We start from the raw sequence: 27760 nt of genomic DNA, 5'->3' as shown, positions 1-27760 counted from the left end.
TTTTGAAACTCTATAAATTTTTCAAGTATACTATGCTTGAAGGTTTTGATTTTGTTACCACATGGTAACTAGAGGATTTGAATTAGTTACCATATGGTAACCAAAGGTTTTGAATTTGTTACCAGTGGTAATTTTAAAGAAATTTCAAATTTATGCAATGCCTGCCCTGCGTATCCTTTTCCAGGCCTCTTTCTTAAAAAAAAAAAAGCTCGAACTATATTAAACAGGAAAAGGTCAAACAAAAATACTTATCCAAACAGCCCATAGAACATTTGATTTGTTGACCTAAAAGAATTTCTAGACATGTCACCTCCCAATGATGGACCGAGGAGATACATTGATTCAAGAATTTTATTGCATCTACATTATGGGTGCACTCTATAAATAGGTGAGCAATAGTTTCCCGCTCTTGTTTACATCTTGGGCATAGTCCATTTCCAAACCCAATACTGTGGCGAGGAGATACATTGATTCAAGAATTTTATTGCATCTACATTGTGGGTGCACTCTATAAATAGGTGAGCAATAGTTTCCCGCTCTTTTTTACATCTTGGGCATAGTCCATTTCCAAACCCAATACTGCGAGCACATGCATTTGTCCAAAGAGCTTTGTGCATGATCAGCCATAACAAGCAGGATCATTTTGGTGGAATGATGGGCGACCATATTTTGGAGAATTTAAAGCCCCAATGTTTTTTGTCCCACAGCAGATTCCACCTGTTATTCAGTTTACAATGAAGCGGGGGATCTTGAGAAGGGAGGGGAGAAATTGGTAGAAGGTTCCATTTAGATTTCCAGAAGGCCCTGTGTGTAAGAGGTCCTTTGACTTAGATGGGTGCCATTCTATCATCATGCCATTCTATCCCTGATCAAAAGGAAGTCATCTGTAGATAATTTGTACAAAGTGCAGTGTTCTTGTTTTGATTTCCATCTACAATTGTCCATGCACCATACATCATCCCAAATTTGAATCCCCTTTGTATGGAGTTTAAATGCATGTTTATAAAACTTTGCAGAGATATTGTTCGCTATAGCAGTAGAGAACCAGATGGAGTCTAGATGTAAGATGTGTGCATGTTTCTTCAAATTTTTTGTGCAACTTGATTTTCGATTTTCATCTATGCCATGCTTGCCATATTGCTTTGACCAGAGGACTGCCCTGCGGTTTGATTTCTCATACTTGTTTAGCAGGTCAAAATGCCACTAGAAGGGCTCTACAACCTTCAAAAATAAACACTTCTCGCACGAACTTGGATGCCACAGCAATGGCATGTCTCTTGCATGGAAAACACGGAGGGAGGTAATAATAACGAGCGACTACATTTTAATGTGTCTCGAGAATCTCGATGTTTAAACTTTGATGTGCTACCATCCACGGTACACACACTGTGTGACTCCATCCTAGTGCCAGTGTTAGAAAAAATCATCCTTTAGTGTAATGTTCATGGCTCAAATTGAGAAAAACCGATTTAGCCTTGAATTTAAAGATTCAAATTTTTGAGGTTTGGTTATCAAACCAATTAATATTACTATGCAGCATTTTTTAATAAAAACCACTTGAATCCTTTTTTACTAGTTAGAAAAAAAAATATTTCTCACTAGACTGCACCTTCTAAAGCTCACATCTCTCACTCTCACCCTCGGGCAATGGCCCAGTTATCATAATGGCCACACTGGGAATCGAGTTCCCAGTCAAGTTAATTATAATGGCCAAGTTTCCATAGTGGCCAGACTGACAGTGTCAAAAAAATGTCCTTTAGTCTGATCTTGATGGCTGAAATTGACAAAAACTGATTGTAATTTTGCTAAGCCTTGAATTTAAAGATTTAAAATTTTAAGGTTATAGGTATAAGACCAATTAATCTATGCATTTCTTCAAATAAAAAACTGTTGGGCTTGAAGGTTGTCCTTTTTTAACTGGTTAGAAAAATAGCTACTATTGACACTACAAGTTGTAACTTACTTTCATGCCAATGAAACGTGCAATTAGCTTATGGTTGGTTGTTAACAAATTGTTGCCGTGGCTTTGAACTTGTTTTTGTTTAAGAGTCCATGCTAGTAAAACACATCCACAAAGAATAAACTCGTTTTTGTTTATTTTGCTTTAGAACTAGAAGTTAAGTTTCTTCTCATCATAAAAAGCTTTATATAATTATCCTTTTGTTATTTCTTTAATGTAATTTCATTCTTTTCAAAAATAAATAAAAACAAACCTATTTTTTATTGTTTGTTATGTGAAACTTCTCATTGGTTATTAAGAAATTACTACAGTGGCTTTGAAAAGCCCTTGGTTTTGAAGGGTTACCATTACTTTTTTATTGAAAGGTAAAATTAACATTGCCACTTACCTTTCTTTAGATATTGACTTCATTTTATAGCTCTTCTAGTTTTCCTTGCTAGATCCTCTTATATTAAAAAAGAATCACAAGTATAATGTTTACAACATTACTTTACCTTAATATTATTCACAAAACATGAAAGAAAAATAAATTTAAAAAGATAAATTCTTACAAAAGTTATGCATCCTCTTAAACAACCATATTATCTAAAACTTGAGAAACATTGTTTGCCAAAAAATATGAGAGTACATCGGACAGAGCTAACATATAGTACAAGAATAATTTTATCTAAATAGCATTGGAAACATTTATCTTCACTCTAGTCATTGCCACATTGAGTCCTTGTATCCGAGAGACCTTTGGTTGGATAAGCTTCTAATAAGGTTGTGACAAAGCTTGGCAATTCTATTTCACGTTCATCCTTATCTACAAGTAAGGATAGCTTGTTCCACAAAACATAGCCAATCTAAAAATTTTCCTTCCTCTACTTTTCACCTGGGCAATGTTTAGGTGAGAAGAGCTTTCCTACATTGAACAAATGGCAATCAACAAACCTTTCAATAACTCTCGACTAAAATTTTCTACTAAAGTAATACATCCTATAATAATTTATCCCCTACTCATGTACTATTAGGAAGACTTTCAATCTCTAAAATATGCTCAAACATTTCACCATATTTATTCTCACACTTAAAAACACCACTTTGATCTTTTTTAACAATACTTTAAGGTGTGAAATGGATGGCACAAATTTCTTTTCTAAAGACATCCCAATAAATAAGATATTTACCTCTGGGATTTTTTTGTAACTGTTGAGTTAGTGTAAGGTGAGTATCTACTAGACACTGGCTTATGTGATGTACTCAAATAAACATGTGAAAGTCACACAGTTACTCAAATGAATAGTTTTGCTACCTTTGTCCCCACTTCGAGTATTTACTTTTGCTACCCTTGTCCCCAATTGGACTATTTACTTTTAATTATGAACACACCTTGCATTTTATGCATTCATTACCTTCATCATCAATGAGAGGACAGCCCCAAGGAAATGCCATTCTCCAAGTTGGAAGAAAGTTTATGGTGGTGCAGGCCAAGTTATGTGTGTGTGTGTGCATGTGTGTATTGTTTACTGAGGTTCTGGACAACATAGCAACAACCAAAGAGCATTGGAAATGTGTGGATTGAGAGAGTGGAAGGTGGAACAGATTACCGAGAAGAGGTGGCCACTGCCTAGTGAGGTTCTGGACAACGCCACCCAAAGTGAAGAGGTGGCCAGTGGTGGCTGGTGAGGTAGAGATGCGATGCAAAGGTGGGAGCTGGCCGTTGTGTAAACGAAACAGCTTTTCACAGAGGTCACTTTTCACACTTCCAGAACTGAGCACTTCATGATTCATGTCACATGGCGGCGTAAAAAATCAAGCGTGCCCTACTCCCTGCTCTGCAGGCAATGTTCATATTTGCAAGTGTGTATCCTTTTCCAGGCCTCTTTCCTTAAAAAAAAAAGCTCGAACTATATTCAAAAGGAAAAGGTCAAACAAACATACATCACTGCTTTATACTATTAATACATTTATCCCTTCATGTTAACACATTTCTCACTTCCGTGAGGTGAGAATATATTTTGGTAATTCAGAGTCTTTGATGAGCAATTCCACTTCCTTTACAGCCACTTGGAAGTCTTGACTCTCTTTATGAATTTGATTGATTTTTGCTTGAAAGCCTTCATTGGTTGTGTCCATTTGTTAGCATTTCCTCCATCGAATTCTTTGTATATTATGCTTTGCATGGCTTTATGTGACACTTTCATCTACAAATGCAAACTAGCTCTTAGACTAGGCATCACATTGGTATATATATGATTAAACATGATTAAACATTGGTATATATATGATTAAACATGCAGTAATTTTTACTTATCCAAACAGCCCATAGATATTTAGCACGAATAATGTTGTATAGTTCTGCAGAACATTTGATTTGTTGACCTAGAAGAATTTCTAGCCATGTCACCTCCCAATGTTGGACCAGGGAGATACATTGATTCAAAAATTCTATTGCATCTACATTGTGGGTGCACCCTATAAACAGGTGGGCAATAGTTTCCGGCTCTTTTTTACATCTTGGGCATAGTCCATTTCCAAACCCAATATTGTGAGCACGTGCATTTGTCCAAAGAGCTTTATGCATGATCAACCATAACAGGCATGATTTTTTGGGTGGAATGATGGGCGACCATATTTTGGAGAATTTAAAGCCCCAATGTTTTTTGTCCCATAGCAGATTCTACCTATTATTTAATTTATAGTGGAGCGAGGGATCTTAGGGGAAAAATTGGTAGAAGGCTTCGTTTAGATTTCCAGGAGAAGGCCTTGTGTGTAAGAGGTCCTTTGAGTTAGATGGGCGCCATTCTATCATCAGGTCCTTTGAGTTAGATGGGCGCCATTCTATCATCAGGCCATAGTTGCATTTTGTCCTTGATCAGAACGAAGTCATCTACAGACCATCTGTTGTACAAAGTGCAGAGTTCTTGTTCCGATTTCCATCTACAATTGTCCCTGCACCAAACATCATCCACAATTTGAATCCCCTTTTTACAGAGTTTAAATGCATGTTTGTAAGACTCTGCAGAGATATTATTCGCTATAGTAGTAGAGAACTAGTTGGAGTCTAGATGTAAGATGTGTGCATGTTTCTTCGTTTTTTTGTGCAACTTGATTTCCGATTGACATCTATTCCATGCTTGCCATATTGCTTTGACTAGAGGACTACCCTGCGGTTTGATTTCTCATACTTGTTTAGCAGGTCAAAAGGGTCTACAACCTTACAAAATAAACACTTCCCATAGGACCTTGGATGCCACAACAATGGCACATCTCTTGCATGGAAAAACTCTATGACGAGCGAGGTGAAATAATAACGAGTGACTGCATTTTAATGTGACTTGAGAATCTCGATGTTTGAACTTTGGTGTGCCACCATCCATGGTGCACGCGCTGCGTGACTGCAGTGCCAATGTTAGAAAAAAACGTCCTTTAGTGTAATGTTCATGGCTCGAATTGAGAAAGACCAGTTTAGCCTTGAATTTAAAGATTTAGATTTTTTAGGTTTGGTTATCAAACCAATTAATCTATGCATTTTTTTAATAAAAACCACTTGGATCCTTTTTTACTGGTTAGAAAAAAAATTATTTCTCACTAGATTGCACCTTCCAAAGCTCATCTCTCACTCTCACCGAGGCAATGGCCTAGTTGTCATAGTTGCCACACTAGGAATCGTGTTCCCATTAAAGTCAAGTTAATTACAATGGCCAAGTTTCCATGATGGGGCCAGACCGACAATGTCAGAAAAAAATGTCCTTTAGTGTGATCTTGATAGCTCAAATTGACAAAAATCAATTGTAACTTTTCTTAGCCTTGAGTTTAAAGATTTAAAATTTTGAGGTTTTAGTTATAAAACAAATTAATCTATGCATTTTTTTAATAGAAACTAGTTGGGCTTGAAGGTTGTCTTTTTTCACTAGTTAGAAAAATCGTTATTTTTGAACTTGTTTATGTTTAAGAGTCCATGTTAGTAAAACACATCCACAAAGAATGAAACTTGTTTTTTTTAATTTTGCTTTAGAAATAGATGTTAAGTTTCTTCTCATAAAAAGCTCTATGTAATTCTCGTTTTGTTATTTATTTAATATAATTTCATTCTTTTCAAAAACAAAAAAAAGAACCTATTTTTATTTTTTGTTATGTGAAACTTCTGGTTGGTTATTAAGAATTTACTTGAGTGGCTTTGAATAGCCCTTGGTTTTGAAGGGTTACCATTACTTTTTTATTGAAAGGTAAAATTAGCATTGCCACTTACCTTTCTTTAGATATTTACTTCATTTTATAGCTCTTCTAGTTTTCCTTGCTAGATCCTCTTATATTCAAAAAGAATAACAAGTATAATGTTTAAAACATTACTTTACCTTAATATTATTCACAAAACATGAAAGAAAATTAAATTTAAAAAGATAAAATTCTTACAAAAGTTATGTGTCCTCGTAATAACGACCATATTATTTAAAACTTGAGAAACATTGTTTGCCAAAAAATATGAGAGTGCACCGGACAAAGATAACATATAGTACACGAATAATTTTATCTAAATAGCATTGGGAACATTTATCTTGACTCTAGTCATTGCCACATTGAGTCCTTGTATCAGAGAGACATTTGGTTAGATAAGCTTCTAATAAGGTTGCGACAAAGCTAGCAAATTCTATCTCACGTTCATCCTTATCTACAAGTAAGGATAGCTCATTGCACAAAACATAGCCAATCTAAAAATTGTCTAGAAAATTTTCATTCCTCTACTTTTCACTTGGGTAATGTTTAGGTGAGAAGAGCTTTCCTACATTGAACAAATGGAAATCAACAAACCTTTCATCGAATCTCGGTAGTGACTCTCGACTAAAATCTTCTACTAAAGTAATACATCCTCTAATATCCCCTACTCATGTACTATTAGGAAGACTTTCAAACTCTAAAATATGCTCAAACATTTCACCATATTTATTCTCACACTTAAAAACACCACTTTGATCTTTTTCAACAATTCTTTAAGGTGTGAAATGGCTGGCACAAATTTCTTTTCTAAAGACATTCCAATAAATAAGATGTTTACCTCATAGATTTTTTCTAACTATTGAGTTAGTGTAAGATGAGTATCTACTAGATAATGGCTTATGTGATGTACGCAAATAAACATGTGAAAGTGACACAATTACTCGAATGAATCTAAAGACATATCTCATTTCACCACAAACCACAAAATTTGTATCACTCAGTATACAACTCTTCTTTGCATCTATCCTTAGATCTACATGTTTTTTCATAATCTTAGACATGGGTTTTTTTTTGCCAATTATATCTTTCTTCCACCTTTTTGTCTGCTTCACAATTTGATGTATGCCCAAAGCTTGTCTTTGTATAGTTTTTCTACCCTTGTCCCCAATTGGAGTACTTTTAATTATGAAGATGCCTTGAATTTTATACATTCATTACCTTCATTACCTTCATCATCAATAAGAGGATAGCCCCAAGGAAATGCAATTCTCCAAGTAGGAATAAAGTTTACGGTGCTTCAGAGGGAGTGAGAGAGATGGAGGGGGTGAGAGAGATGGAGGGGGTGAGAGAGCTGGAGGGGGAAGAGAGAGAGAGAGAGAGAGAGAGAGAGAGAGAGAGAGAGAGAGAGAGAGAGAGAGAGAGAGAGAGAGAGAGAGAGAGAGAGAAGGGTGGGAGGGATGGTGGGAGGAAGCACAATGGAGAGAGATTGTACAACACAATGATGAATGAATTATGATAATACTTCCACCATTTACATTTCTTTTATAGGCATCAAGACTCACCTTTTGACCTAGACCTTTAGAAGGGTTGTTCACACCCTAAGGGAGTGTTCACATCAATGGACACACTACTGGACTTTGAAAAACCCAACAAAGCTCCCTTTGGAGTGATGGAGGTGATACCTGACAAACATTCAATAGTCTGTTAAGAGACTCATGAACATGGGATCAGTGGGCTAATAGGGTAAAAGTCTCAGGTAGCATGGCTCTATGCCAAAGACTCAAAGGTCATGTCTAAACTTGGGAGACAAAAGATAGCCTACATCAGTCTATCAAGACCTCCCCCTAGTTCTAAGTAAGGTAAAGAGGGAATGATGGAGCATTACAAAAAGACCCAAAATATTACAATTTTGGGGGACATCGTGGGCAAAGAACCCATGACTACAAAATATTCAAATTTCAAGGAACATCCAAGGCTAAGAATCCTTGACTCAAATAAAAAAGGACTAGTAGTTGAGGAAGAAGAGTCTCCCCTCTCGATGCTATGAAGACTCTTTTGTGTCTTCGTTTCTAAGCCAATGTGACTTGGAGCTCATGCATTTTTTTCAATGAAGATACTATTAATGAAGCCCATGATCCTAAAGAAGATCCCAATTCAAGTTACTACAATGGATACTATAGTGCCCTGGATCACATACGTGGTGTCAACAGTCCCACAAGTCATGGATGTAAAGGTGTTCATTGAAGATCATATGAATTGCTTCATGAAAGAAAGACCATATGAATTGCTTCATGAAAGAAGCATAAGATGTAGCCCATGTAGTAAAGAAGAATGTAGCCAAAACACCAACATGGGTATGAAAAAATGAGTGTGGACGTAAAAAGGCAATGCTGATACTGCTGGAAGCACAATGGGTAGCTAACAAGGGACAAAAAAAGCATAGAATTAGTGTGGATAGAGAAACGCGGGCCTAATCATGTTGATGATCGAAAATATCATTAAAACATAAAAACCCTAAAAATATATATATAAATTTAAAAAAATATAATAACCCTGACAACATAGAAACCCTAAAAATATAGAAATCCTAAAAAATGCTGCATAAACCCTAAAAAGCATAAAAAAGTAGAGGAGTATGATGGCATGGAGAAAAAGTTTAGCCAAGCATGAGCATGGTAGGATAGAAAGCACAAGTGATAGGTGGATAGGGTGGCTTTGATACCATGTTGAGAATCCATGGTGCTTAAGAGAGAGAGAGAGAGAGAGAGAGAGAGAGAGAGAGAGAGAGAGAGAGAGAGAGAGAGAGAGGCGGGGGGAGGGAGGGAGCACAATGGAGAGAGATTGCACAACACAATAATGAATGGAGAGAGAGAGAGAGAGAGAGAGAGAGAGAGAGAGAGAGAGAGAGAGAGAGCTTGAATGGAGAGAGATTACAAAACACAATATTGAATGAATTACAATAATACTTCCACCATGTACATTGCTTTTATAGGTATCAAGCCTCATCTTTTAGCTTAGACCTTAATATGGCCACCAAATTTCATTTTCCATTAATTAATTATTGGAGACAATGGAGGACCGTTATGGAGCCTTCAACTTGAAGACTTTTCAAGCCTTCGAGCGGAGGGTTAAAAGGGTTGTGCCTTGCATTTTGAGGCTGGGGAAGAGCCCCCCCAATGCAGAGAGCATGACAATGGGGCAGACAAAGAGAGGGACACAATGAGAGAGAGTCCACGATCTTTTTTTTAAAGAGTGATGGCATGCAATTATTAACGAACGATAGAGAGAAAGAGCGATTATCTGTAATATGTATGCGTCGAGCTTATATATTTTTAAAAAAATAGAATATATATATTTTTAATTGCGATGGCGTGCAACTGCTAACAATGGAGAGGATACGCTTTTGTAAAAAAAGAAAAAGCCATGGTAGCTTGCAATATGTCTACGATTGAGTACCAGAGGTTTTGCTAACACCTAAACCTTCATACATTAATTAATTAATGTAGAGTGAATATGTATCTAATAGTGGTTGTTTATACCCTAAGTGGGTGTTCACATCAACAGACATACTAGTACTAGACTCCAAAATAATACCCAACAATATCCCGTTGGTTTTTAGGATTTTCATTTTCAATTGAAATTTCATCCCAAGAAATAGAGTTAAGGTCAATGGAACCTTCCCTTGCATTTCTTATTATTAACGTGGAGAAAGAGAGTTGTCTTTTGTCTTTTGTCTTTTTTTTTTTGGCCTTCCAATTTTTCTACAAAAATGAATATCCTTTAGACTTCAGAGTTTACACCATATCATGATTAAGATTTGAAAAGATGAAATAAATTTTAAAAAGCATACCTATAAGCATATGTGAATTCTTTAGCACTTATCTCTTATCAGGGATGTTTCTTTGCTATCAAACTTCTTTGCTCCAAAAAAATTTGCCTCAAAGGACTAAAGAGACGACATCCTACTTGAGTTCATCAATAACATAGCATCAAGAGAGAGATATGCAGCATAGTGAAAGGAAAAGCTTTGTAAAGAAGGCCATAATAAACTAATATTGTTAAAAAAGAAAACTATTGCTTTGGACGTCGCATCATGCTTAGGCAAGGAGGAAGGTTAGACCAAAAAAAATAAAAAAAAATATACCTTGATTGCACACTAGGCATTGTGACACCCACATGCCACTCTATGGTAGTCATGTTAACACCACTGATGAGTAGCTTTTTACCTTGGCAAGGCTTCCTACTTTTTACATTGCTTTGAGACCTTTGTTGCAAATACAAGATTGAGGCTGGCCATCTTCTAGAGGAGGCTGGCCATCTTCTAGAGGAGGTGAGAACTAAGACACGAAGATGCCAATATGTTTCTGATGTATGTGCATTTGCACAAATTATGCAATGGACATGTACTAGTTGTCTAAATTGATGGAACAAAGTATGGCAGAAGTTCAAAGACATTCATGATTATGCTCCATCTATCACCAACGAAATGTATTGGTGGCTGATGAAACCACATCAAAGATTAGCAGGAAACCTCCCCAAATACTATGATAAGAACCCTCCCCAAATAGTATGATAAGTGTGTTTTATTTTGCATCGCATCGTTGTACACAGTTTGTTTGATCAGATGAGATACGTGTAGTGAGCTAGACGACCAAGGGAAGGTGGGAGCCTTTAGCCTCTCCATGGAAGGAAAAGGTGGACATTGGTTTTGATCACCAAACCTCAAGGACAATTTGAGGACAAGGTAGACTTAAGCCCACTAAAAATAGCCTTTACAATTGGGTATTCTCGACAAGGAGCCTAATGGATCAAGTGACTCAAGAAAGAGGCAATCCATGATTACATCAATTGTGCATGATGATATCTCAAACGACGTTGATGGAGAGATTTTGGAAGGGTTCCGAGACTTAACTTTGTACAATCCCTTACACTTGGAGAAACACACATCAAACATGCTATTGAAGTGTAATCAACTTTGATGATAAATTCATGGGAACTCCCTTGTAAAAATTCCATTAGAGGATGCCAAAAGAGCCATCGAATTAAGACGCAAGAGGATATGGTGTTCAATTTTCCTTGCTAATCACACCAGTACCAAATGCCCACATTTGAAACCAAAACAATGAAGGTTGTTTTATGCAAATTGTAATAAAGTTGGGAAGAATCGTGACACGATTCACTGTTATAAGAACCAACCCCTACTTGTGCATGCATAGTAGGACAACTTGCCAGCTCCACTGGCCAGGCCTATGATTGCTAACAATCCTCATCTAGATGTAAACATGTGCCCCAAAGAGGAATTTTGAGGATTCTTGAGATGCTCATACCACCCCTGAGAAGAATGCGTAGGAGAGGGTTATTGGAAAACATAGATCTAGGCCCATAGTCAAGTGATTAAGAACTAGAAGGCTTGATTAATAATATATTTAAGAATGTATTAAATAAAAAAAAAGACTCAATAAGAATACAAAAAAATAGCAAAACCACCTTGCATGAGAGGTGATCTAAGTGCATCCTTCTATAGTTCTCATGGAACTCCCAAATAATAAGCTATGTGCACGCTTATGCCATTTATGTGTCAAGTAACCATACAAATCAACCTTTGAGTTAGAGCCTTTTGTATTTATTCTTCCTTTCTAACGTGCATGGTGTCCCCCTTTCTCTACTCATGTTATACCCTCACACATTGCTTTTTCAATAAGGGTGAGATGGAGCTCCTTGTAAGCAATAAATACACACACAAACAAGAGTAGACAAGCACCTCACAAGCACACAAGAGAGAGATGGATAGCTGGATTTTCTTTTATTCTTTTCTCTTCTCTATAACATAACATAAAGATAAGAGTACATACTATAAGGAAAAATACTCTTCTACTAGAATATACAAGGTCCATCCATAGTGTGAACTTGACTACACAAGCTGACACTATAACTATGCCATAACTCTAGTGAACCAAAGTAGTTGTCTCATAGCCTATAAAACAATGGCGACATATAACCCACAACCAACGGAATAAATGTGGACCTGTCTTCCTATCGTGTCATCCATATCTATACTAGTTAAGCTCGATATTTGAACATTCCCCCTCGGGTTAACTCCATACCCTACATTCTAAGCCTAGCTCCTAAACCTGCGAAGATTCTCTGTACCCAATGCGTTTGTGAAGATGTTAGCCTTTGATCCTCTATGCTAACATGTACCAAACCCATGTCACTTGCTAAAATGATATTATGATTTGTCCTAGCATGATACCCTGGGTTACTATAGCCAACTGTATGTTGCTCATATTGTTAGAATAAATGATAACAACTGTATCAATGGGCTCATCCATATTTATATAAGTAGCTTCTGCAAATAAGCTACCTCACATGATGTTGCCATAGTAGCATCCCTATACTCAACTTTATACTCGACAAAGCAACCGTTGGTTGCTTCTTGCTGCTCCAACTAATAGCATCACTCCCAAAAGAAAATATAAAGCTGCTAGTAGATCTCATGTCTGACACTACAAACCCAATGTACATCTATATATCCTTGTACATATACATATTGTAGACTTTAGGTACATGAGTATCCTCCTAGCTACATCCAAGTGTGGCTTCCTTGGGGCCTTCATAAATTGACTCACCAATCCAATAGCATAGCTCAAATGTTTCATGGTGATAGTCATGTAGATGAAACTCCCTGCAATATCTATAGCCAAAGATCACATATATATGTAGCTAGTTTTGTGTTATTCACTAATGGCATTGAAATTAGCTTACAACTTGTCATTTCATGCTTAGACACAACATCATGTACTGCCTCAACAAAATCCAAATCCCTTCATATAATCTAATCACTTCTATACCCAAGAAGTATCACCCAAATCTTTCATTTCAAACTTGGTCTGCACCTCAACCTCTAGATAAAGATCTATGTCTACCTCAACCTCTAGACAAAGATCTACGTCATGTTCATGCATATTTTTGGAAGATGACTTACTCTCGACATTTATCTTCTGAGTGATCAAACGGGCTTTGAGGTCCTCAAAGTTTAGAAAGTCCTTTTGAATATCTGATCATTAAATGTGAGTGACTCTAAGTCATCAAAATTGAAGCTCCAATAGAGGCAAGGGCATGTGTAAGCCATTTTGCTTTTAATCACTAATACCCACCTTGCTTCTCTGCACATTATACAACTATTGTTTTAACTACATCTTTTCTTGCCTTTAGTACTTATACTATATAGCATAACCAAGGTATACCATGCATCCTTAGGTGTCAGTGCTGCATGTATATGATTGATCATAGCGTTCAACATGCTAGAGACAACTAATACATCAACTTTATAGCTTTATTATGCCAAGCCTTAAAGTCATTTGACCATTTAGGAGTGACATTTTCTTTCATGATCTCCACTCCTTGTTACCTGAAATAAACTACTAGCCTTTTCCTCTCTAGATCTAGCAGATCTACTACTATAGACCATACCACTAGATCCTGTTCTCGCTTTGGCATGGAGGAAAAGGAATGTAGATACAATATGTGCCATTGCCATCAGTAGCATTATTGATTCGATGATGATCCTTCTAATGCATGGAAACTTCTAAAGAACTAGTATGAGACAAGGAATCAAAACCTTGAGAATCATCTTGCCGTAGAAAGGCGTTTTGAAGGAGAATTAGCATAGAAGTTCATATCACAGATAAAGAATCTACAAGTTCAAATGGTGATGATGGGAATTACTTACACGAGTGAACATGAAGGTGCATTAGAGTTCTCCCCTAAAATATGATATTTTGGTAACCTCACTAAACATGCAAGTGTCCAAGACACCCCTTTTTGTTACCACCAATACATGCTTTAACCCTTAGGAATATGCATGCTCCATCTTTGGTCCAAACTTATCATTTTCACGATTTCTGGCTCAGAGACTCATGTAACTTGGCTTAGAGACTGGTAAGCTTGGCGCAAAGGCTGGTGTGAGCATGTCCTCAATAGGCTCAAACGCTTAACACTAGCATAGCTAGGAGGCTTATCCTACATTGGCCTAGAGGTTCATGTAGCTTGTTCCCAACTAGGGCCAAGGTAACTTTGGGATTTAGTGAACCATGACCTATACTAGTTTCATGCACAATAATCCCCCCTTGCTTTGATCAGGGATAACGAAGTATTATGGTAGATGACTGACACATACACTGATTATTACATCGCGTTTTGGATTTAATCCGTGAAAAGTACCCCACACACATTATTTATTCCAATCATTATTACATCTCGTTTTGGATTTAATCCGTGTGAAGAGTACCCCACACACATTATTTATTCATATTTTGGGGGACTGCTTGGGAAGAGAACCCTGGACACTCACACACATAGAAAACTAAACGAAAATGTTGAGCAAGAGGGATCCCCCCCTCACTTGGAAGAGTGTCGATGATGAGAGTCCTTTTATACCGACGTTTCCATGCCATGATGGCTTGGATCCAAAGTGTTGTTAATAATTTAGCTACTGAGAATCTCAGAAAGAACCATGACATTTCCATGAAAGCCCATCTTGATGATGATGAAGTAGAAGAAACCTCTCAATAGGGTATCTAACTCGAGTAGAAGTGCGTAAATCTAGATCACTTTCGGGCTCCTTATAGCTACATTGGTTCTCTGTGCACACCATGAGTAATCACTAAACAGAATGCTAAGCTCCTCATCAAGGCTCTACTTGGAGCCACTAGAGACCATCCACGTAAGAGTGACCTATTGACAAATCAGGCACAAAAGGTTAATCTACATTATCCTTCTCTTTGCATGATATATATGTACCAATACTTGTACAAGACAATGATACATTTACATTTCTTACATTTATTCTCAACCTGCCTGACCATGGATTATCATTGGATCCACTGCTAGAAGACTCTCCACTAGGTCTACTACGCACCACACCTCTAATTGCTACTCTGTAGATGTGTGACAACAACATTACTTCTTATAGCTACATCTTTGGTTGCCTTGTTGATGCATACCGGGACTACTCATCTTATCAAAGATAATATCTCTGCTTGTATCTCACAAGTGGTAGGGTTATAGTATATATAACCTTTCTAATCTAAAGCATAACCAATAATGCACTTACGTAATACATCTAAACACTTCCAAGTGAGACACATTTAGTTTTATGCCTATAATGTTTGTCCATATGTCATATCATCAGGGGTGTCACGAAATACTTCTCACCTAGGCAATGGAGTTATACCTAGCCAAGAAACACCAAGAGAGATGTGTATCTAGTAAGGATGATTATCTTGTGATTATGAAAAATAATTAAATTATTTAGTGAAAATATAACAACTTATAATGAATATGTACTCACAATGATTTGCACAAGAGAGTGATTGTAGTTGCAAGATGAGAATTTGATAATTTATTGATGAATTTTCAAGTATTTTGTAGAAAGGTGATTTTCAAAATGATGATAGTTGAAATTAAAGATCATGTATTTTTTTGTTTATTTAAATAATAAAACATTAAAGAGGGCACTTATCTCTTTTTTATTGTTGATGTCATTTGTATGTGTAGGGTTCTTTTGTTTCCTAGTTTTGTTTGGCCAAGAAAGTGAGGCTCACAAGGTGCTCTTGCTGCTTATATGCTGTTGCAGCGCTAGGTGGCCAAGCTTTTCTCTTCGGTTTTTTATTGGCGCAAGGTTGGCTTCTGCGCTAGGCATTTTCTGCTAGTTTTCACAAGGTGGTGAGCACAGGGGGGTTTCTTGAAAAAAAATAAAAAAAATATTATTGATCCCCACGACTGGCGCCGTTCGTCAGCGTTTTGCTTATGTTCCTGCGGTAATGTGTTGGCTGCGGCGCAAGCTATGCTGCTGCGCTAATGTGTTGGCTGGTGCAAGATCGCAAAACCTTTGTTGCTCTCTCTTCTTACTGCGGTGCACACAGTGGAACGCAAGATCGCTTTCTTTTTCTTTCTTTTTTTTGCTATGCTATTTTTTTCAGCTGTTGCTCAAGATGACGATCATGATGGCGTCGTCTTTTTTGATTCTTTTGCTGCTGTGCAAGATGTGCACACCCGGGTGCCTTCCTTCTCTTTTTTCTTGCTGCTCTGCGCAAGATTGGTGAGGGTCCAAGAAGGTGAACCTTTCTATCACTTGCGTAATGAGGCAACCGTTGCCTTCCGCCACCTCTTTGTCTCTTCACTTGCAACTCTTTTTTTAAAAAAATCAATAGTTATATATATATATATATATTAACTGAAATCCTTTACATTACCATCCGTTTTAACCTTAGTTTTAATAAAATGCTTCGTCGGTCGTTGCTTTTTCCACCTACTGTCGCGTTGCTACACATGGACCTGGCCAACCAAGTGAAAACATCTCTTTGCACATTGTTTTCATGGACGGGAGTGGTGAAATAATATATAAAATTATGCAGCTGTGGATAAAATAGTGGTAAGACATATAATCATGCAAATGCGATGCATGGAAAAAATGCTTCCTAGGCCAAAAAAATTCCAACAGTGGTGTCCTACGGGGAAAACTAGCTTGCTAGTGTGAACCCAGATGTCCGATTAGACTGGTGCCTTATCCATTGGACTATCGAACCATAATGAAGTATAATGGATCTACCTCGTAACTATCACAGAATGTGTGTGAGAGAATAAATCAACTTCTCCCAGATCATAACATTTATCCAACATGCCCACTTATAAAGATATACGTTCTACCCCAAAGATCTTCATGGTTTGAATATCCTTCCAAATAGTGCTGCTACGATCTTCTAAGTGAGAACAAGTTGACAAAGTCCCCAGGTTCTGGGCAACAAAGGATCCAAAGACTCTTCAAAGACTCTTCAAAGACTCTTCTAAAGGGAGGTTATGCTCATGCAGGGTAGAAAGATAAGAGGCTACTTTGTCATACCACTCTTGAGATTTCTCAGTACCAAACAAGTCAACCACCGAGTCACTAGGTGCTTCTTTTTCAACATTTCAGAGGTCAGCTAAGCAATCCACCGGTTTTTGAAGAGCCAAGGGTTTGGTTTTCAACTCATAATCAATGGCTTGTAACTCTACTACCCACTTCATGATTCTTTGAGGGGGCTCTAACTTATTCAATAAAAGCTTAAGGAATCTTTTGGTACATAGATGATAGTACTATGCTGCATAGTAAGATAAGGTTGAAACTTCCTGCCTCTGCAATGGCTAAACATGCTCTCTCCACCCAAGTGTATCTAGTTTCCGTGTCCTTCAACTTTTGGCTATAGTAAGCTATGGGGTGATCCCTCTTATCATATTTTTGAGCTAAGAAAGCTAAAATGATGTGTCATGAACAACATGAGTAAAGATGAAATGGTCTTATAGAATTAGGAGGTTTCATAATTGGAGCTTTGGTAAAGGCATCTTTAAGGGTATCAAATGACTTTTGGTGTCCCTCTACCCAATGAAACTTAATATCAAGCCTCAAGAGAGCATTCAAAGGAAGGAGAACATGAGCCATATCTTTTATGAATTAACTATAGTGTTTAGCTACCCCAAGGAAATCTCTCAACTGTCTCACTATTTTAGGTGCTCGTGTTTGGATAAGAGCCTCAACCTTGAAAGGGTACATTTCTATGACATGTTTGCTAATGAGATGTCCCAAAAATATACCACAATCTATCCCAAAGACACATTTTTGTGGGTTTACTTAGAGACACAAACACCGCTCAAAGACATACTCTAGTGCTCTCAAGTGTTTGTGTCTCTCAGTCCCCAACCCAAGGTCATCCATGAAAATCTTAAGAAATTCAGCCAAGTCATCCCAAAAAGATTTATGCATGAAACGTTGGAATGTGGCTGGTGCATTACATAACCCAAATGGCATGACATGATATGCATAAGTCCCAAAAGTGGTAGTAATTGGTGGCCAAGCCTCTTCCTTAAGGGCTACACAACTTTTGCAAGGTAATGAATCAAGCAAACCAAGGGTAAGCCCAAACAATGAAGTTTATTCTCTCTTTTTGGATATTAATCTTCTTCCGAAGCTTCCTCATGCTTTGGAAGCATTTTATTTCACGATTTTCCACTTAAAACCATGCCTTTCTTGATTTATGTTGTGGTTTAGATGAAATAGTGTTTATTTTTATGCTTAGGTTTATGCATAAACTAATTTTTATATTAAAAGTGAAATTTTAAGAATTCTCAATTCATAGAAAATCTGGGAAAATTATGGTAAAAATTTTATCATTAGAATAGGGGCGGATAACGAGTGAAAAATGTTTGTTCATTAATTTTCTGAGGCATAATAGGAAAACCTTAGAATTACTAATGATATTATTAAACGGTGCAACCTGTCAAGCGAGGGGGCTGCTGCGATTTATTCTTTGCATTCTAATTTCCAACGACCAACTGCCTCTTGCTAATCGGTCAGAACCAACAAAACACCCTTGTTCTCTTACCATTAATAATTCATGGGCTTTACTGCCATGCAAAACGTCATCCATGCCCCATCATTCGCGCGCAATGCCCACCAGATCCTGTATATTACTAGGGGCAGGGGAAGGATCGAGGTGGCAAGCAGGGACGGGCAAGAGGTGTTTCAAGGGGAGGTGTGAGAGGGCAACGTGATGGTCATTCCGCAGTTCTTTCCGTCCATCAAGATTGCCGACGGGCTCGAGTTTATCACTCTTCTCACCAGACATGCCCTCCTTGTCCTTCCTAGCGGGTGCTAACTCAGCGTATGCGGGCATCCCCAAGGAGGTGGTGGCCACCGCCTTCAACGTGGACGTGGACACCATCACCGAGTTGTCACACAGCCGCTACAATGAGAAGGTCATCTTCCCTCCCTCCAGAGAACGACGCCCATGAAATTTGGCAATCATGTTGCGAGTGAGTGCCACTCGTGAAAACTCAGGTGCGATATCGCTGGATGAGTATCCCAGGTAGTTCAATTCGTCTTCTGTAGTTGTTTTTTAAAATGACATTTCAAGTATGTTTTTCTCAAATGTGAATACATAGGATTTTTGGCCATGAAAATTTGGCAATCATGTTGCGAGTGAGTACCACTCGTGAAAACTCAGGTGCGATATCGCTGGATGAGTATCCCAGGTAGTTCAATTCGTCTTCTGTAGTTGTTTTTTAAAATGACATTTCAAGTATGTTTTTCTCAAATGTGAATCCATAGGATTTTTTGCCATGAAAAATAAAAAATAGGTATGGTTTTCTTTTTGTGGTCCTCTTTTTAAATCGAGAGTTATAATTTTTTCTGAATAGTAGAGTGAATAGTATTAGAATATAAGTTTATGCATATATTGAATTTTATGCTAAAAGTGTGATTTTGAGCATTCTCATTTCATTGTAAATGTCGGGAAGCTATGGTAAAATTTTTAGAAAATTAATTTAAATTTATGCATAGTAAATTTTATGTTAAAAGAGGAATTTTAGGCATTCTCATTTTATAGAAAATGCGAGAAAACTATGGAAGAACTTTTATTATTAGGAAATGAATTTACGCGTAATAAACTTTATGCTAGAAGTGGAGTTTTGAGCATTATTCATTTGCTAGAAAAATAAAGAAGGTTATGAACAAATTTTCTAGACTCATTCATTTTATGAGAATTATAGAAATGATTATGAATATAGTTAATTTAGATAAAAATGAATTAGTAGAGGTGCATAAATATTTTATGCTAAAAGAGAGATTTTGATGATATTTTATTTAGGTAAATTGAGAAAAGAATGATAAAATATTCATAGGAATGCATCGAGAAAACATGGATAAAGTTTGTCAGAAAGAGGAATCACGAACATATTAACTTTTGGAATTATGAAGTATACGTTTAGACTCTCGAGAAATGGAATCTTGAATACATTATGAACGGAAAAAGGGATTTCCCATAAAAAGACCAGAAACATGCTTAGTTAGATGAATGTAAATACTTAACTGACTTATTCATAGATTCCTTAGGAAAGGAATCTGGAATTCTTGAAAGGATCGAGGATCAAAAAGGGGAACGAAAATTTAGACTTTATTGAATTGAGTCGAGAAAACGTTGCCTTTACTAAGCCAAGTAATGGACAAGACTTAAAAAGTTATGTCAGTATGAAAAGTAGAGTAACTGTACTTTTAATCTGGCTGATTGAGGAACATAGATTCTGATGACTAGATCAAGGAAAGTTGATAATCAAACCTGATTCGCTCAAAGCAAAAAGAGACCATCTTGTTCGTAGAAATTGGAATTAATGGGGATGATGTGTGAGATGATGTGGAGTGATGTGGAATGTGTGGATTACTGAGAGGGACGATGTGTGGATTGATATAGACTGATGTGGATTGATGTCTGGGATGTGTGGATTGATGTGGATTGGTGTGGGAATGCTGTGGGATGATGTGAATGAATATGTGTGGATTGATATAGACTAATGTGGAGTGATGTGTGGGATGTGCGGATTGATGTGGATTGGTGTGGGAATGATGTGGGATGATGTGAATGAATATGGGAATAATGTGGGATGATGTGAATGAATGTGGGATGATGTGAATTGATGTGAAATGACGTGAATTGATGTGAAATGACGTGATGTGAATTAATTTGTAAAAATATGAAATAATAAGAAATGACATGGAATGATGTGGAATGATGTGGAATGATGAGAAACGATGAGGAATGATGTGAAATGATGAGGAATGATGGAAATTTAGCTTGGAAATTGTATTTGTATGTGAAACCTGTTTTTTTAAAGATTGTTTTATGTCAAGAATACTGGGGGAAGCATTTTGACTATCTTATGGCATGAGGTTGTGGGGACCTAAGTGGAAAATATTGCAACCAGCTGATCGAGAGTCAAAGAAGGACGTCTCGCATGGCAAGGTCGGTCGAGGTCTTGACCAGCCTCGGTTCGGTTAAAATGGTGAGCTTCCGGTATGGTGGATGAAGGGCCAAGGAAGCGGCCTATGACTGAAGCGCTAGCTCACCTGCGAGAAGCAGCCTAGAGGGTGCTGACCATATGGTGCTTGGGCTCTGGGTCACCCAGGATACCCACGCGTGCATCGAGGAAGAAAATGAGTCAGAGTTGTTTTCTGAACACGGGCATGGATCTAGTTGATTGGCCTTACTGGTCTTCAACGGATGAGTTCATGGCTCTTTTAAATGGATCTTGTTGGTTGATCTAGCTGATCTTGAACGAAGAGTCTATATGGATTTTATAAGATTATACTCTATGAGCTAGGAACTATTGGAAAGGCCCCTGAGTGAGCAGGTGGTGAGTGTTTTGATTGCCAATGATGCCATAGGTACGCTAAGGGAGGAATGAATGAAAAAACCTTGATTATATTCCTATGAACTATTGAAAAGGCCCCTGAGTGAAGTACTAGGTGAGCCTAGAGAGATGGTGAGCGTTCTAGTTGCTGATGATGCCATAGGTACATGGAGGAAGGAATGAATGGAATTGGATTTCATGATTGGAAATTGGAAAAGTTAGAACTTGGACCCTGGAAATGGAATACTAAGGATTATTGATGGAAATAATGTGGTTTTATTGCAATTCTGTTTGGAAATAGTGAATCTAAGAAAAGGCAATCTCATACTGGGTGTGTAAGTGGTGTGTCTATTTACTTTTCGCATGAGAGCCAGCTAGGGGGCCTAGGAACTCTTTTCCTTGATACGTGGAACAAAACATAACCAAATTCTTATAATGGATCCTATCAATACAGTGGTTGGGTGGTTGGCTAACCCATGGAATTAGGCTGGATCGATGGATTTCTATAATAAAATTCAATTCTGTTCAAGTTATGATAGTTAGTAAGTCAAAGGATAATTCTTGTTCTACGGAAAAGAATCAACGGCTGTGCCTCTTTTGATAGGGAAAAAAGCGTTGGTCTCTATGAACCAAGTGCAAGTTCCTCCTTTGATTTGGCCATGTGACCCACGAGATCGGTCGGAATACAAAGGATAGATAAGGGCCTTGACTACGTTAGAAGATTTTCCTGGAGGAATCGCCTATGCTTTCTGGGTGAGGGTAGTTTTTCCCGGATTTGGTTTTGGAAGAGCCGCTAGATTAGTCTCTTGTCCCGACATTCATGGGCAGGTCCCCGGAGTAAGAAGCTCCGCCCTATGCGTGAGGTTACTACTGCTGCTGCCAGCACTCTAGAGTTTGGTGTGCAGAGAGGGAAGGGATCCCAGAACTGGTATAAGAGCAATTTGGTTAAAGTTGATAAACCAAGAAGCCAGAAATGTCAAAAATTTATGAGTTACCAGTGAAAGATTGTAATTGTGAGTTGAAATTCATACAAGCTGATATTCAGAATGGAAATTCATAAATTGGAAATTGGGTTTTTAGACGAAAGTGCCGCATTGTGTGGAATCCCCAACTTTCTTGAGGCCTAGATATGATGGCATTTGCCTTATAACACCAAGGGCTGTGAATACCTGTATATACCGTGGGTAGAACTGCAGCTCTATACTGACAATTTATACGAGTGAATCTAATACCTTGAAGTTAAATGAGAAAAATTTCTATCCTAGATGATGATTTTTTGAATCTTGGTTGATATGATTTTAAAATTTTGGTTGAAAATGGATGAATTCATTTGGATTCCGATTGAAGGATGATGACTTTTGAATCCTGGTTGAAAGTAGATGAGTTGAATAAGTCATGATGATGATAATGGAGAGAATCCCAGTGATAATGTTACTAACTTGGAAGAGGATTAAGACTTTTAGCAGATCACTACGAGATTAGTAGATCATGCTGACAGAATGTTCGTAGCTTAACCTTGGCCCAGTGGACCCGATTGTGGAATGACAAATTGAGAACCTGTATAATTGAAATTTCCGTGGAAAATGTTTAGATGTTAATTGGAAATTATTGGTCTGATGGACCATTATTGTGTTAAGGATATGAATGATCTATTCTATATGTTTCTTCTTATAGAAGGGATCTTTATCCTAGGATTCTGAGAGGGTCGACTAAACTTTAAGGAACCCCAGAATTATCTAGATCTAAAGTTTACCTCCTTTTGGATTTAAATTATAAATAAAGTGGTCGTTTCACTTGAGCGTCTTGGTTAAAAGGGACTTGACAAAGAATTTTTGTATTAATAGGATCATGGATTGTCATGATGATAGAAATGTTAGCCCCCGACTCAAGGAAGAGCTCAACCTAGATGTTCGCAAAGCTTTCATAGATCTCAGCCTGGACCTTTCAAAGGTGAAGGGGAGAGCTTGGGAGAAACAGTAGAAAAGTGGATCGAAGCTATGGAGGAGTACTTCGATGTTAGAGGTTACAACGATAAAAGTAAGGTGGCTCTTGCTAGGTTGAAGATCATAGAGACATCCACAGTAGCATGGGTAAACCTCTTCGATCAAAACACCCAGACGTGGGATGATCTCAAGACATACCTCAAAAAGAGATTTTGTGCTCCAGGCTTCTCAGAAACAAAGATGAATGAGTTTCTTGAGCTTACCCAGGGGAGCCGAACTATGGAGGAATATCACCAGGCATTTGCTCTCCTCAAATACTCGCCCATTGATGGTGAAGAACAGCTGATGGTGGCCAGGTTCATTCGGGGAATGAACGAACCCTTGGATACCTTGGTGAAAAATGCTAAGCTAGTTTCTATGGACGAAGTAGTGCAGATGGCGAAGGATTTCGTCAAGGCCTTTGTTGTCAAGGTCCCGCCGAAGCCAGCACCCTCGTCTTTCAAAATATTCCTAACCCCGAAAAGTGATTCCAGCTTTTCACCTCCTAAGAGACAGCAAGGTCCTAATCAAACCTATACGATTCCTCCCCAACCTCTCAAGATGTCCAACATCTTCCCGTGTAATCAATTCCCTCTTTAGAAATATAAAAGATCTTGTCTCTGCCTGTTTTGACACAGAGAGAGAAAATATTCTAGAGAGAGAATATTCAGATTTTGAATATTTTTAAATAGAAAAATTTCTCATAATATTAAAATGAATTTCCCTGAAACAGAAATTCAAAAAGAACTTTCCAATGTGCAATTGGAATTAATTGGAAATGGGTATAAAGGACCTTAACCTAAGGGTCTAGATTTTTAGAAATTTTTGGATTATGGTCCAATTAAGGTTCCTGTGGGCCAATAGGATCAATCCATGTGTGCGGAGGAGAATTTTACTATACTAGAATTATGCTGAAATAATGCTAATTTTTACTATTCTCTAAAATTCTATCCAAATTGAAGAAATTGAAGCTTCCCTCTTTCTTCAATTCCCATTGGTGGCTCTATCAACATACTAAAGCAATTGATTGGTTGGGGGCCTCTACCGTGAACAAAGAATCAAGCAATTTGTAAGGTAAATGGTGAATTTTGATCTTTTCTATAATTTCTCAATGTTTCTTTCTTCTCAACCCCTCTCAAGCTTGAGAAGCTTAATTGGAATGGTTTCTGAATGCTATTGAAGTAAATTGATGAATGGTAGTAAAGAATTACATAAATTGATGAATGCTATTGAATTTAATTGATGAATGATAGTAAAGAATTACATAAATTTCCATTTATGCTTAATTCTAATGATTTTTATGTAATTTCTCTCTCTCACTCAAGAAATGGTCATACTCATGATCCATTCTCAATCCAAATGAAGCTTTTCATAAAGCTTTTCCTTAATCCAAGATTAATCTATGCTTGAGGCCAAATTAATAGCTTTTTTCTATGCTTTTAGTTTATGTATTTCATGAATATTGATGATTCAATCCATTATAGATTAATGATCCAATTAGGGATCATTCTAATTATTTTCTTAATGATAAGCTTTATCCCTTAGAATAATTGAGAATTATCAGTCATAGCAGCGGAGCTATGGCAAAAATTTTTAAATATTACACATAAAATAATTTCATTCAAAGCGTAAAGCCTATGAAGAAAATGGAGACGAGGGTGCCATGGTGGTCATATTTCATGGCGGTGATATACCTTATACATCTAAAGAAATAATTCGGAGAATTGAGCTATTGGATGAGACCCAGGTCATTGGTCATGGAGGCTTTGGAACATTTTATAAGCTTGTTATGGAGGATGGCAGTGCATTTGCTGTAAAGAAAATTAGGTCATTGGTCATGGAGGCTTTGGAACATTTTATAAGCTTGTTATGGAGGATGGCAGTGCATTTGCTGTAAAGAAAATTGACAAAAGCAGCTTTGACCGGCTTTTTGAAAGAGAACTGGAGGTTTTAGGGAGCATTAAGCACCACAACCTGGTCAATCTTAGAGGCTACTGTAATTCCCCCTCGGCGAAGCTGCTAATCTATGACTACCTACAAAATGGGAGCCTAGAAGAGGTTCTGCATGATCGTGATCCTGATGAATCATCACTAAGCTGGGGGGGCTCGTCTAAAGGTTGCTTTAGGGGGTGCTTGAGGACTTGCATACTTGCATCATGATTGCTCCCCAAGAATTATACATCGTGATGAGCAACATTCTCATTGGAGAAAACCTTGAGCCACATGTACGGATTTTGGATTGGCCAATTTATTAGAAGACAACATCTCACACGTCACAACTGTCATTGTGGGGACGTTTGGGTATTTGGCTCCAGAGTATCTTCAAAGTGGAAGAGCAACAGAAAAAAAAACAGATGTTTACAGCTACGGGATTGTTCTGCTTGAACTTATCAGCGGGAAGCGGCCAAGTGATGCTTCCTTTGTTAAAAAGGGATTAAACATTGTTGGATGGGCTATCTCACTCAAAAAGGAGAAGAACTTGAAGGAGATTCTTGACCGTAGGTGCGAGGGGGCATTTATGGATAGCTTGGAGGCGTTGCTGCAGATTGCAACTCTGTGCTTCAGTCCAATGCCAGATGATCGGCCATCTATGCATGAAGTGGTGAAGATGCTGGAAGCTGAGATCATGTCACCATGTCCAAATGATTTTTATGACTCGATCTCGGACTGAAAGGCTGAGATGTGTCTCCATTCGTGTAGTAGGTTAAGCGTGTCGAGTCATTATTCTTTAAGTAAAAATAAGATCATAGTGGAGAGCGTTGGGAGGGTTTTGTGAGTACTTAAGGAGGTCAAGCATAAGCTGTAGAGCAGCAAGTGCTGCTTACCTACCCTGAAGGTGAGAGTTGGAAAGTGTTTTTTTGGGTGTATATGTATGTGTATGTAAATGCTAAATTAGGGAAGCAAATGTAATTTATGGTCGAATCATGCTTGAATTATGTGCCGGTTAATCATGTAGTTGCATTCAGTACTTGTACATAAACTCCTATTTGGATCAAGGTGTACAGAACTGTGCATGCTCTTGGTAAGTTGGCGTGAGGCTAAGGCTACTCGTGATTGCCAAGTGTTCAAGAATAGTGCTAGTAACTCAGCTAAAGGCATCCAAGAGTAGGTCATAGTGGTGACTCAAGTATTATCGAATATGAAACATTCCTGATGGTGTAGTTCACCCAACGAGGCATTGTACAAAAGAGTGTCCCACAATCTGAGGGATATATGATTCATTGTTGTAAGAGGACTCTTCTTCTAATGACGACTCTAGAATTGAGATTTACAGAAAATATCCTTTTTACGGCAATGCATATGTATTCATGCACATCCAGGCTTTGTACGTGTGTGATTGGTACCACCTTCTAGAAATCCATCTTGAAGAGACTCTGGAAATTCAATGGTTTCCCATTTTTGTCAACATCGAAGAACACAATGCAATGCCATGCTGGGGCTTGCATTGGGGAAACTTAAAGGTTTAATTGGAAGGTTATGTAGATAGTCACATCTGAATCCAATTTCACTAAGATTAGAAAAATGTGGTTGAAGCTACTCCTAAAAGCTCATGCATCAGAAGTGCTATTTGACTGCCATGTTGTGGAAGTTTCTTTGGGAGACTTAGAACCATAAATTTTAAATTTTAAATTAGTGTCCTTTTGTATGTATGAATGTGGATGTGGATATATGCATGTAGATGTATGGATGTGAATGTGAATGTGGATGTGGATGTGGATGTATAGATGTAGATACGGATGTGGATGTATGTATGTGAATATGGATGTAGGAAGGAGGATGTGAAAATGGATGTATGCATGTAGATGTGGATGTATGGATGTGAATGTGGATGTGGATGTATGGATGTGAATGTGGATGTGGATATGGATGTGGATGTATGGATGTGGATGTATGGATGTGGATATGGATGTGTATGTATGAATGCGGATATGGGATTGGATGTATGATGTGGATGTACGAACATGGATATGTATGTAGAATAATGAATGTGAGTGTGTGTGAAATAATGTGTCGTCGATATGAGTGAATGGATGAGAATGAGTACACATATGAATGGAATGTGGAATAAGTAATGAGTACACATATGAATGGAATGTGGAATAAGTAATGTGGACTGAGGAGGGATAATGTGGAAAGACGAGAGTTCGATATAGAAATTGTATTTTGTGACTGTTTGTAAATGACTGTTTTATGTCAAGAATGCTGGGGAAACATTTTTGACCGTCTTATGGATTAAGGTCATGGAGACCTAACTGATAAAGTTCCAACTGCTGACGGAGAGTCAAAGGAGGACGTCTCGCGTAGCAAGGTCGATCGAGGTCTTGACCAGCCTCGGTTCGATTTAAATGGTGAGCTTCCCGTACGGTGGATGAGGGACCAAGGAAGCGGCCTATGAGTG

General features: G+C 37.8%; 1 pseudogene; it reads left to right on the top strand.

Moving 5' to 3' along the window:
• The first annotated feature begins 23376 nt into the window (after positions 1-23376).
• On the top strand, positions 23377-26032 carry LOC147609779 (LRR receptor-like serine/threonine-protein kinase FEI 1 pseudogene; annotated as a pseudogene).
• Positions 26033-27760: the final 1728 nt, after the last annotated feature.

This window comes from Cibotium barometz, chromosome 50 (genome assembly GCF_041138505.1).
Source record: "Cibotium barometz isolate CiBa-2024 chromosome 50, ASM4113850v1, whole genome shotgun sequence".
Taxonomy (NCBI): Eukaryota; Viridiplantae; Streptophyta; class Polypodiopsida; order Cyatheales; family Cibotiaceae; genus Cibotium; species Cibotium barometz.
Note: the sequence above shows the minus strand (reverse complement) of the source record. Positions and strands in the feature narration are given on the sequence as shown.